The 12,939-nt window shown below is 41.0% G+C and overlaps 1 pseudogene; it reads right to left on the minus strand.

The window, feature by feature from the left end:
- Nucleotides 1-554: 554 nt before the first annotated feature.
- LOC146719440 (uncharacterized) lies at nucleotides 555-2,462 on the minus strand (annotated as a pseudogene).
- Nucleotides 2,463-12,939: the final 10,477 nt, after the last annotated feature.

The following is a 12,939-nucleotide window of genomic DNA, read 5'->3' on the forward strand; positions in this document are numbered from 1 at the left end:
ATGTGTACGGTGTCTAGGGGTTCGCAAGTGTAAATGATATGGAGTATACAGGGGCATTAGTAGCATGAAATATGTAAGGTGTTTCAGGGGTTAGAACATATATTCGTTGTCTGATTTAGGCGCGCTTATTCTCTAACCTGTATGTTTCCTAACGAATGATCCGGAGCGGAGCACCCTTGTTAATTATGTCTTTTATGATAGAAATATTATTTAAAAGTGGATTGCTACTCCCATTGTCATTTGTGAGAAAACATGTTTTAACTTATAAGTAATTATATGTGTGATTAAATATTTGTTAATACCGGTCTTTCATGTAGGTTAGAGATTGTCATGACTAATATGTTAAAGGATAAATTTTTGAAAAAGATTCAAATTTTAAAATTTGTCTGGACGTTACATCTCCCCTCCTATTTGAGAATAAAACCCGACGTTGACCTAGGGTTTTGTTCGAGGTTATAAAGATGCTGCTGTAAGTCGTTGTATGTCTGGGGAATAGTGATATTTGTAGATTTCATTTCTCCAGGTCGTCTGGTGTTATAGCCTTAAAGTTGGGGCTAACTTATCACTGGTGGTTCCTTTGGCAGTGCAGGGGGTGCGTCTGAGACGGTGGTGAGAAGGGTGGCATCTTCTGGAAATTTATTTTTTCCTTCCTTTTCGTTCATATTCTTGCGGCTGAGGTGGAGCAAGAGATTAGCTATAGAGTCCCATAATGCTCCTATTAAATGTAGACTACATCCATATACGGTATGTAGTGCATATCCATGGATGATGGTATCAATTGCCAATTTAGCAATACGAACGATCATAAATACTCCAGCGACACCGGCCGTGGCTGATCCAAAACTCATGAATCCTCTCCATATTTTTGCCGCGGTGTTGTCTACGATTTTGTTGAGCGATTCTTCGTCTAGTAGTTTGTATAGTGAGACGGAGTCGGTATTAACTGGGTGTCCAATGAGCCCTCGGGCGACGGCGTTGAGCAGTGCCGGTTTCTCTGCGGGAAACATAATGTGATCTCTTAATTTTTCTATGTCCTGCTACGTGTAGATTCCACTGACAGCTAATGGTCCAGGTGTTAAATAACTCCAGGTAAGAGATGCCATGGGTCGCAGTTGTTGAGGTGGCAACTGTCTTACTTGTGCCTTTGGTGTGAACTGAACCCAGGTGTCCTCTATTCAATATAACGTTGGTAATTCTTGAGAACATTCTCGTTCGTTCCCGATCTTTGTGACGATTCTTGATTTGGGCGTAAAGAAGTAAGAGGTGTTTCTGACGGTTACGGGTAATTCGTTATAACATTCTTTGGTTGGACGTACGGTGACTTCCACGGGGATGCATTTTATGATCTGGACAGCTTCTCCAGTGGTGACGGCCATATATCCCGGCGATTTCATTAGACTATACGCGAATTCATCAGGCAAGAGAGTTGCAAAAGATAAGGCGTTGGTTATTACTTGTCTTTCTAGTTCACATTTTTGTTGTATGACATTATGATACAAAGATGTCATTTGATGTCGGATATGTTTTTCAACATACACAAACTTGGAGTTCATGTAAGTGAATATATCGAGGTTATCCACAGGGATCGTACCTTTGTTGGTAAAAGTTTGGCCTTGCTTTGTTTCCAAAATAAATAATTTCAGATGTTCCGTGCGAAGCAGGGTGTATCCGCATAATGGCTGCTCTTTGGTTTTTGTTAAGGCGAACGTGATGTCTTGCGTAGTGAGACTGTAGACAATGGGGGAGTCATCACCTGTTATCTTGGTCGCTAGTCCCTCGTATAGAACATCGTATTGATTGAAGTTGCAGGATTTCATTGGTACTGGTTTCCAAAAGGTGTAACCGTCGTCGGAGTCCAAACAGAAGCTGTCGGCCAGTGTACAGATGGTTCCTGACCTTAACTTGATTTTACCGTGTTCGAGTTGTACTGGCACATAAGATGATTTGAGTGAGATTTTTGCGACTGCTTGAACAATTACGTTGTCCCATGTGCCGTAAGGGTCAGAATATTGCGTACCCTTACACGTTCCATCGGTTTTTAATTCACCAGCCAGCGTAAGGCTGTGATAAGAAGTTTGGTTGATTTTAAGTCCACTAATTAAGTGAGCAGGTCCCAAGGAAGTAGTACCGTCTTGAAACATTCGCAGGCATTGAGAATATCCGGTTTCCTGGACGTAATCTGCTTTTCCGTTAAAGACGACCGAGATGTGCGAATGCATGCCACAGTGATATATCGTGCGGGATATCTCTAGTTTGCACTGTATAACTTCTGCATAGTTATATTCGGAAAGTTGTAATAGTTGTATATAAGTTTCTGTGGAGTTTGGGGTTTGATGATGGAGATTGCATTCTCCTACATCTAAGAGGGAAACGGCGGTAATGTTGAGATGCTGTCCACCACAATCAAATCCAATCAAGGCGAACGAAGTTTTAACGGAAAGTATTAGAATAATCCCTAACATCATGACAAGCTGTAACGCACAATCAACTGGTTTACTAAATTAAATATTTTTATATATATATATTTTTTTATATGTGCGTGTGTATGCATTTATAGATATATACATGTGCATGTGCGAAGGTAGTCCTGGCTTCGGACATGATAATGGCGCGTGATGAATCTTTTAATAATTGAATAGTATAATATTGTTACGTCCCTGATCTTTCATCCCCTGAATATCATCTCTTGTGTCGTGGAGCTTCATCGTTAAGGGGGGTTGTTTATTGATAACCGCCCAGTGGTTGTTTTCAGGCTCCATGACAGTTTTGGTCTAGCTGTCATCTCGTACGGACGTGACTTGACCAGAGAGCAATCTTCTTTCTTTCGTGTGTACATTAGTCATTGTATTTCATCATTGTATAAAGGATCATTTCTTCATAAGAGAGTGTATTTATTTCGCGAGCCGCGAGTGAGTGAGAGTGTGTGCGAGAGACGTCTTTTGCGAGAAAGAACGTCTGGAGGACGTAACATTTTGGGGGCTCGTCCGGGATCGGATCGAAGGAATATCTCACCGCAGCGGAACGGAAACGTCGAGAATGATACATTCCCCGAGAATTACCCGTTCACAAGCTCCGTCTCGAACGACTGGCAGCGAGGAATCAGGAGAGAACAAAATCTACAGCTAAGTCCTTCTAATAATAGAACGTGTGGAAATTCGGGTACGCATTTTTTAAATGAGAGGGAGAACGATTTTCGCGCGATATTAGGGTACAAATTAAAACCTGATACTTATGACGGGACAGTATCACTTCGTGAATTTTTCTCGCAGTTTAACTTAATTGCTCAAGCGAATAGTTGGGATGATACAACAAAGACTGTTGCACTCGCTTCGAATTTGAGGGGAAAAGCGCGTTCAGTATTAGAGACGGTAGAAGACGTGTCCAATTTAGAATTCAACGAATTAAAATCAAAACTTGAATTGCGTTTTGGAGAAGGACTCTTATCACAAAATTATTACGTTCAATTTACAAATCGGAAACAAAAGATTGGGGAAGATTTGGCAACATTAGGTTCGGAACTTGAAAGATTGGTTCGCCTTGCGTATCCCGAGTGCCCACACGAAATCCGAGATAAAATCGCCTGCGCGCAATTCATTTCAGCGATATATGATAATTTTGTCAAACGAACTTTACAATTAGAAAATATAACCTCATTGAGTTTGGCAATTGAAAGGGCAAAAGCCATAAAAATAATTCAAGGGGAGGGTTACGAAAGAAAGATAGATTAGCTCCTTTTCTCGAGAGAAGTTTAGAAAAATAATTAAGTAGATTGGAGCCCGAAAATGTCGATTTTCATTTAAAAATTCGGGGGGATGTTTTAATTTAAAAAAAAATAGAATAAGTTACTGCGCATTTTATTTTTCGTTACAGAGTCTTCAATTTGGAAAGAAATTTGTCTTTAACCTGAGAAGAGTTTCCTGAATGGCGGGAAAATTGATCTCCCAGCTTAGTCTTCGAGGGAGAAAATTTTCATCCGTCTTTATTCTACTCTAAGAAGACTGTCTTGCCCGCGGTTTTTGATCCGTGGTTTTCCCGCGGGACTTTGAGCAAATGCCGAGACAGGGACTTGGGGAGTCCATGAGGGACGATGGGTCCACGGAAGATACCCCCCCCCCCCTTGTCTGAACCGGAGGACGAAGGGAGACTGGGACTTATCTTCAAGGAATTTTGAAAGTCGATTGGGACCAAATTGACGGAGTCGCTCGGTAACCTGCGGCAGCAGCCCAGGGTAGGGCAGGAAGACTCGTCGGTGCCCTGGAATCGACAATTGATACAGTTGTACTGTGGACTTGGATTGGCGAATATAGTCCAACGGATGTGCGACGGGATCCAGAATGGCGGATTGTTTGGTAACCTGTGGCAGGAGCCCAGGGTAGAACAAGAAAATTCGTCGGAGTCTTGAGGTCGGCATCGGAATGCAGAGTTATTGTACAGCGTTGGATAGCCCTCTGTTTTTGATTGTCGGGACGACAATCTTGAAGAAGGGGGGCAGTGTTACGTCCCTGATCTTTCATCCCCTGAATATCATCCCTTGTGTCGTGGAGCTTCATCGTTAAGGGGGGTTGTTTATTGACAACCGCCCGGTGGTTGTTTTCAGGCTCCATGACAGTTTCGGTCTAGCTGTCATCTCGTACGGACGTGACTTGACCAGAGAGCAATCTTCTTTCTTTCGTGTGTACATTAGTCATTGTATTTCATCATTGTATAAAGGATCATTTCTTCATAAGAGAGTGTATTTATTTCGCGAGCCGCGAGTGAGTGAGAGTGTGTGCGAGAGACGTCTTTTACGAGAAAGAACGTCTGGAGGACGTAACAATATACATGATTTTACCGTCGTTATTTTATTATTTTATGTTTGTTTTAGACTCGCACATGGACATATATATATGTGTGCGTGCAATCATACATACGTGTACGAGTGCATGCTAACGCACGGGTATATATGTTATAAACTAATTTTGCGTCTTATATCTATGTATATCAATTGCGCGGTTGCAGGTTTTCTGCCCGTGTCTTTTGTAAGATTCGTAAAGATTATTCGAAAGGTTGCTATTGGGTGAAATATAATTAGCTCGTTCACTGGTAAAGCTGGAGTCGTTTTCTCCGAGTTAATGCAAGTATGAGCGTATAATATATTACATTTTTAAGTACGTTAAGGTTTTCGCGAGGCTATTCATAATGGTTGAATACTATATTGATAGATAACTCTCGCGAATTCATAATGGTTGAATACTATATTGATAGATAACTCTCGCGAGGAACGGAGTTATTACCAGTGAGCGAGTTAACGATAATCTGTAATAATATAAGGTGTATCGTATTAGCTAGAATATTGCGTGGATATGAGTCTCATGCAATATCAGGAGTTTTGTATGAAATGTACTTAAGTAAAGCATACCTCATACAAAGATGAAAAATAATGGCTAGAAATAGTAAGAATAAAGTTTTGAATAATGTACAGGGTTCCATGCTGAACAACCTGTTTAGCTAGGGTGGTTTTCTGAAATGAGAATTTTACATATATCGTATTACTAAAATATACCTGTAATTTTAGCGTTGAGATTTTAATAATCTTATAGGCGTCCGAGCTGATAGCGAACCTGCAATTAGGAATACATATATTATTATATATGAATAATCTTGGATATATATTGTCACGTCCGGCCGTATAAATTTTTTTTGTTTACTCCAAGTTCCTTAAACGCTATTTGAAAAGCGCGCCAAAGCCGGCCATGACGCTTAACTCCGCCTAGAAATTAAGCGTGGCGCTTCGTAGCGCCTAAGGGTCTCCCACCACGGTGAGAGCCCCTACTCCGGAGAGTTCCCCCTCTCCAGGCCGCCGCAGGCCCGAGCCGCCGAAACGAAGGACCTCAGAGCAGTCCCGAATTTCGGCAGTTCTCTGCGCGACACCGAACAGTATAGTCGCACTTCTAAATTCTAAGTCCAAATTCTAAATCCTAACTCTAATTCTAAAATTCTAACTCTAAGTATAATATTCTAACTCTAAATTCTAAGTCTAAATCTAAATTCTAATTCTAAGTTTTAGTCTCGAATTTTGTACTACTATACGAATAAATCAGTGTATTCATGTGTGAAAACTAGTGTTCAGTATTCTTCAAAACTTCCACTCCCGTGATAAAATACGATAGCGTTTAAATTTGTCATACGGCGTTTGAATTCAGAATAATTCAAACTGTGTTTGGAGCGGACCACCGCTCATCACAGTCAGAATTAACATTCTCAGCATTTGCCAAAATAAGGAATTGATAGTGAGGTCCGCCGCATATCAACCCTCCTTATTTGAGTAATCATTCAGAGGATGCATCAAATTCAATATGTCTAAGACGCGACGCGCGGGAAGGAAGAATCAATTACGAAAACTAAACCGACTCTATCGTGAATCAGCGACCGAGGAATATTCTCAATTCCTCGAAGTGGAATATCAGGCCGATCCTGAATACGAGAACATTTTTAATATTAAAAATAATAACAACGACGAACTCTTACCGTGGAGGTGCATACCAATAACTTTCCGACCACGACGCCTGCCGCCGCCCAACATCCCAGTGAACGACCCTCGCCGCACGCACTACCTCCAAGTACGAGCCGACACGATCAAGAAAGTGCTACTAAAGGTAAGTGAAATTCACGTTAACCTAAGGAATCGCGCGTGTTAGCAAATTCAGAGACGCTTCTACCACGTGGAAGAGAACATTCTAGAAAAATCTCCGACGCATTTTTCCTCTTTTCCATCGTCACTGCGGAAGCTATAAAAAAAGGGTCAGGCCATAAAACTAGGGTCGACCACCACACGCGGTGCAACCCTCGGAATTCTAACACGCATCTGCACGATGCGGAGGGAGGGGGGAGAACGTATTACCCTTAAGGTAGCAATTACGACGTGGAGCCTATCTGTAATTCCACAGTTGAACCGTCGGTAATTGCTCAGTAAGACACTGGTAAGGTACCAGTAAGGTGTCGATAACTAGTTGTTAAAAAAACGTACGTCGGTATATTGTCGGTAACGTCGGTAAAAGAACGTATGTCGGTATATTGTCGGTAACGTCGGTAAAAGAACGTATGTCGATATATCGTCGGTAATGTCGGTAAAAGAACGTATGTCGGTATATTGTCGGTAACGTCGGTAAATCGAGAGTGTTCACAATTGATTATTGTTTAAATGACTACTTTGTTGTACGGATTTACGAAGTTATTTCTTGAGACACAAGGATTTTTAAGAGATTGAACTATTTGCGTTTTTCCGTGTTAGAATTCCGAGGGTTGCACCGCGTGTGGTGGTCGACTCTAGTTTTATAGCCCGACCCTTTTTTTATAGCTTCCGCAGTGACGATGGAAAAGAGGAAAAATGCGTCGGAGATTTTTCTAGAATGTTCTCTTCCACGTGGTAGAAGCGTCTCTGAATTTGCTAACACGCGCGATTCCTTAGGTTAACGTGAATTTCACTTACCTTTAGTAGCACTTTCTTGATCGTGTCGGCTCGTACTTGGAGATAGTGCGTGCGGCGAGGGTCGTTCACTGGGATGTTGGGCGGCGGCAGGCGTCGTGGTCGGAAAGTTATTGGTATGCACCTCCACGGTAGGAGTTCGTCGTTGTTATTATTTTTAATGTTAAAAATGTTCTGGTATTCAAGATCGGCCTGATATTCCTATTCCACTCCGAGGAATTGAGAATATTCCTAGGTCGCTGATTCACGATAGAGTCGGTTTAGTTTTCGTAATTGATTCTTCCTTCCCGCGCGTCGCGTCTTAGGCATATTGAATTTGATGCATCCTCTGAATGATTACTCAAATAAGGAGGGTTGATATGCGGCGGACCTCACTATCAATTCCTTATTTTGGCAAATGCTGAGAATGTTAATTCTAACTGTGATGAGCGGTGGTCCGCTCCAAACACAGTTTGAATTATTCTGAATTCAAACGCCGTATGACAAATTTAAACGCTATCGTATTTTATCACGGGAGTGGAAGTTTTGAAGAATACTGAACACTAGTTTTCACACATGAATACACTGATTTATTTGTATAGTAGTACAAAATTCTAGACTAAAACTTTGAATTAGAATTTAGATTTAGACTTAGAATTTAGAGTTAGAATATTATACTTAGAGTTAGAATTTTAGAATTAGAGTTAGGATTTAGAATTTGGACTTAGAATTTAGAAGTGCGACTATACTGTTCGGTGTCGCGCAGAGAACTGCCGAAATTCGGGACTGCTCTGAGGTCCTTCGTTTCGGCGGCTCGGGCCTGCGGCGGCCTGGAGAGGGGGAACTCTCCGGAGTAGGGGCTCTCACCGTGGTGGGAGACCCTTAGGCGCTACGAAGCGCCACGCTTAATTTCTAGGCGGAGTTAAGCGTCATGGCCGGCTTTGGCGCGCTTTTCAAATGATGTTTGATAGTTTTAGGATTTATTCCTTATAGATAGAAAAAAAATTTACATACCCGGACATAGTAATAAAGCCGGACGTGACACCTCCCCCCTTAAAAGAAAATGTTGGACCATGTTCCAACGTTTTCCGAGCTTAGTAGTAGAATTTACAAAGTATAATTTTGTTAAACTATCACTGAGTCTATACTCCTTCGTTGAGGAGATTGCGCAGTTCTTTGTAGTCTATAGGCACTTCACTTTGGACTTTTTCTGTCGGGGGTGCAAAAACTTCGGTCGTCGAAGGGGGATTTAGGGGTGTTAGCTCTCATCCGTTGTCCTGGTTCTCGTCCGCTGGTTTTCCGAGGTGCAGTAGAACGTTTGTTACTGAGGTCCAAACGGCTCCCAGGAGGTGCAAACTCCATCCATATACGGAATGGAGTGCGTAGCCATGTATCAGTGTATCGATAATTAGTTTGGCGACACGAACGATGACGAATATTCCAAGGACTCCAGCGCTTGCTGATCCGAAACTTACGAATCCTTTCCACAAGCGGGCTCCCGTATTTTCTGCTAGTTGGTCGAGGGTTTTCTCGTCCAACAGGTTTAGCATAGAGAAGCTTCCCGCGGGGACTTCTTGTCCCATTGCTCCTCTAGCAATTGTATTGAGCATAGAGGGTTTCTCCATGGGAAACATAATGTGGTCGCGAAGACGATCAAAGTCTTCGCTGGTATAGATGCCGCTGGAGGCGAGTGAATCTGGACTGACGTATCTCCATTGTGGTTTGGTTAGTGGTTGAATCATCGGCGGCGCCATTGATTCCACTGGCTTTGGAGTTAAACGATACCAGATGTTGTGTACTTGATACATCGCTGGAAGTAGTTCGTGGCAATCCCTGGGTGTTCCTGTTTTGGTAAGTATCCTTGATCTTGGCAGCAGGAAGAGGGATTTGTTTTGGTGGGTGACGGGGAGTTCGTTGTAGCATCTTTCAGCTTGTCGTACTCGGCACTCCACCGGTACGCATTTGATCAAATGGAGGACTTCGCCTGCCGTAATGGCGGTGTAGCCTGGTGCCTTCATGATTCGATGCGCCATTTCGTCCGGGGCGATGCTGGCGAGGGAGAGAGCGTTTTGTAGAATTTGTCTCTCTAAAGCACATTTTTGCTTTATTATGTCTTGATACAATTGTGTCAATTGTGTTTTCAAGTGTTTTTCCACGTAAATGAATTTGGAATTTACGTAGGAAAATATATCGAGGTTATCGATCGGGACTCTGGAGTGGCCCTTAAACGTATGTCCAGGTTGAGTCTCGAGTATGCAGAGTTTGGGATGTTCCGTCCTCAAAATTCTGTAGCCGCACACGTTTATTTCCGTGGTTCGTGCTAAAGCAAAGGTGGTTTCTTGCGTGGTGACTGTGTAGATAGTCGGTGATTCCCTCTGTGTGGGCTTAGATGAGAGGCGGTGTGCTAGGCCTTGGTAGAGAACGTCGTAGCGATTGAAGTGGCAGTTATCGCTGGGTAGCGCCGTCCAATATGTGGTTGAGCCATCTGCGTCGTTGCATTCTCCTTCAGCTACGGGACATCGAGCACCGGAGGGTAATATTACTTCATTGGTGCTATGTCTGACGGGGAGCTCGAGTCTTCGGGTGGTAATTTTAATAGATGCTTGAACGACCACGTTATCCCAAGTGCCAAACGGGTCGCTGAACTGAGTTCCGAAGCATGTTCCGTCGGTTCTGGTGGTTCCTGCGAGGGTCAAGCTACGGTGGTTGGTGGTGTAACGTCCAGACAAATTTCAAAAATTCAATCTTTTTCAAAATTTTATTCTTTAAACATATTAGTCATGACAATCTCTAGCTTGCATGAAAGACCGGTATTAACAAATATTTAATCACAAATATAACCATTCGTAGGCTAAAACATGTCTTCTCACAAAAAAGCAATATAAAAACAACACCTATAATACTAACTAAATATGGTATAATATAGTATAATATAGATATAATATATTTAGTTTAATAAGAAAAATTCTCATTGATTATTTGTGAGAAAACCTGTAATAAGGTTAAGAACGTATATATGAATATATATATATGTCAATCGTATACTTTGACGACGCTATACATTCTCCGGTGATTTCAATGACTGTATAAGACATATGGTATTCTCTGGTGATTTCAACGACAGTATAGGTTATAACGTTTGACATATAATACAATTATTTCCTTTTTCTCTCTTGACTTAAATGGATAGTAGTTATTTATTTTTTGAATAAATTTCGATTTGAATAAATTTCGATTAATTATACAGATCGACTATTACGATATAATATTCATTTTACTAATATTAAAAATGTATTATTCAATAGTATTAAACTTTAAATATGTACGCGATATATATATATTAACACACAAAACTTCTTACAAATACATTTACTTATAATTATAAAACCCAAAGATCATATACATAGCGCAAAATAACATTATATCCATCATACGCCCAAAGGAATCGACATACTCTATATAGGATAGTACCTAAGAATATATGTATACCACTTATAATGTAGTATATTATAATAATTGGATAATCAAACGTGAAACCCGCTTTACAATTGTGAACTCGGCTTTACTCTCAAAGAAACCCCCAGAACATTCCAGAAGAACGACGCAACATAGAAGCTTCTGGAAGGATCCAGAAGTATGATGCAGTCGATGATGCAACACAGAAGCAAGTTGCAACCTGCAAACCGATAACGGAACAAAGAGAGTCTTAACGCATAGCCAACCGTTATCGCTACCGAGAAAAGGATAAGGAAAGTCGGAGCGCCCGGCGATGAATCATCGAAGGGACACCGCTATCGCTACTAAGAAGCCATCTCTCCGGGACTTAACCGTCGCAATCTCTACCTGGAACAGATTATCTCCGGTACTTCCCCGGCACATCTCTCCTACCATTGGCTGAGCCACATCGCCCGATGGGAGGAGCGAGCCCCATTTTTGGGTATATAAACCCGGCTCCCGGCACGGAACGGCAGTGATCCCGCCGCAGTCAAGAAGTAAAGTTATCCAGCAACCAACCAAGCAATTACTACGGAGCTCTGAAGACATCGAGACATAGCCGCCATTTCGGACCGAGGTACCGAGGCTTCTCAGCTCTTCAACTCAGAGGGAAGAACATAGTAGCGAAGTGTACCACCTCAAGGCACATAAGACATTGTCTAACCTTGTGAGTATTTAAGCCAGTTCACATATCCCTAAATAGTAAAGCGCGACGGACACTCATTATATTTAATCATTATATTTAATTAATTATTTAACCACTGAATTTCGAACTCAATCTTATTTCATTACGAACTCTGAATTTAATTATTTAACCACTGAATTTCGAACTCAATCTTATTTCATTACGAACTCTGAATTTAATTATTTAACCACTGAATTTCGAACTCAATCTTATTTCACATTACGAACTCTGAATTTGAATACAGACATAAGTCATATATTACTCTGATTTACGATTCGTATCTGCATACGCCTGCGTTACAATCGCCTATATATTCAATATTTTACTCGATACTATTTAACTATATTTAACCGATATCGCATGTCTATTTAACTTGTTGTACTTGCAATATAAATATATTATATATGTATTTTATTGTATTACTGCTCACTTATATATGCATATAGTCCCGTATCCTACTACCTATTAGCGAATTGAATAACGCTAATTCCTCAGTACACATTAGAATATTATATCCTGTCAGAAGGTAAATTCGCAAATCATCTCAGAGATGCACGTTTAGTAAAGTGAACGTAGCATTAGCCTAATAAGACCAGGACCTGAGAACCCGGAATAACCGGATGTATACCTACCTCTCTATTCTTTTATGCTTTTAATACCTTGCACTTTCCAATAATTGCGAATTACTTTACCATACCGACTGACAGTGATCTTGCATATTAATACTTAAATTTATTTGACAAGTGTACTCCACCTTACCCTATTTGCTACTATTAAAACCATACCCTGTCATAAGGTAAATTCGTTACTACGATTCTGAGATGCACGTTCTGTAAAGTGAACGTCGCATTAACCTTCGGGGACCGGAATCCACGGGCAACCGTACATTTCTTCACCCTTCCCTGCTTACTCTCTTTCTGCTTTACAAACCTAACGAATTACTTTACCAAACCAAATGACAGTGGTCTTAATGATTATTAAAAATAATTAATTCATAATTTACAATTCAATTATTGATGCTTGAAGCTACACGTATTAATACTCTTAATATAGATATTAATACTTATATTCAAACCTCTATTCCTAACTCCTCTATACCCATTAGAGTTATATCCTGTCAGAAGGTAAATTCGCAAATCATCTCAGAGATGCACGTTCAGTAAAGTGAACGTAGCATTAGCCTATTAAGACCAGGACCTGAGAACCCGGAATAACCGGATGTACACCTATCTCTCTATTCTTTCATGCTTCTAATACCCAGCATTTTCCAATAATTGCGAATTACTTTACCATACCAACTGACAGTGATTTTGAT

Source organism: Nylanderia fulva, unplaced genomic scaffold (assembly GCF_048542155.1).
Source record: "Nylanderia fulva isolate GAGA-0341 unplaced genomic scaffold, ASM4854215v1 Scaffold981, whole genome shotgun sequence".
Taxonomy (NCBI): Eukaryota; Metazoa; Arthropoda; class Insecta; order Hymenoptera; family Formicidae; genus Nylanderia; species Nylanderia fulva.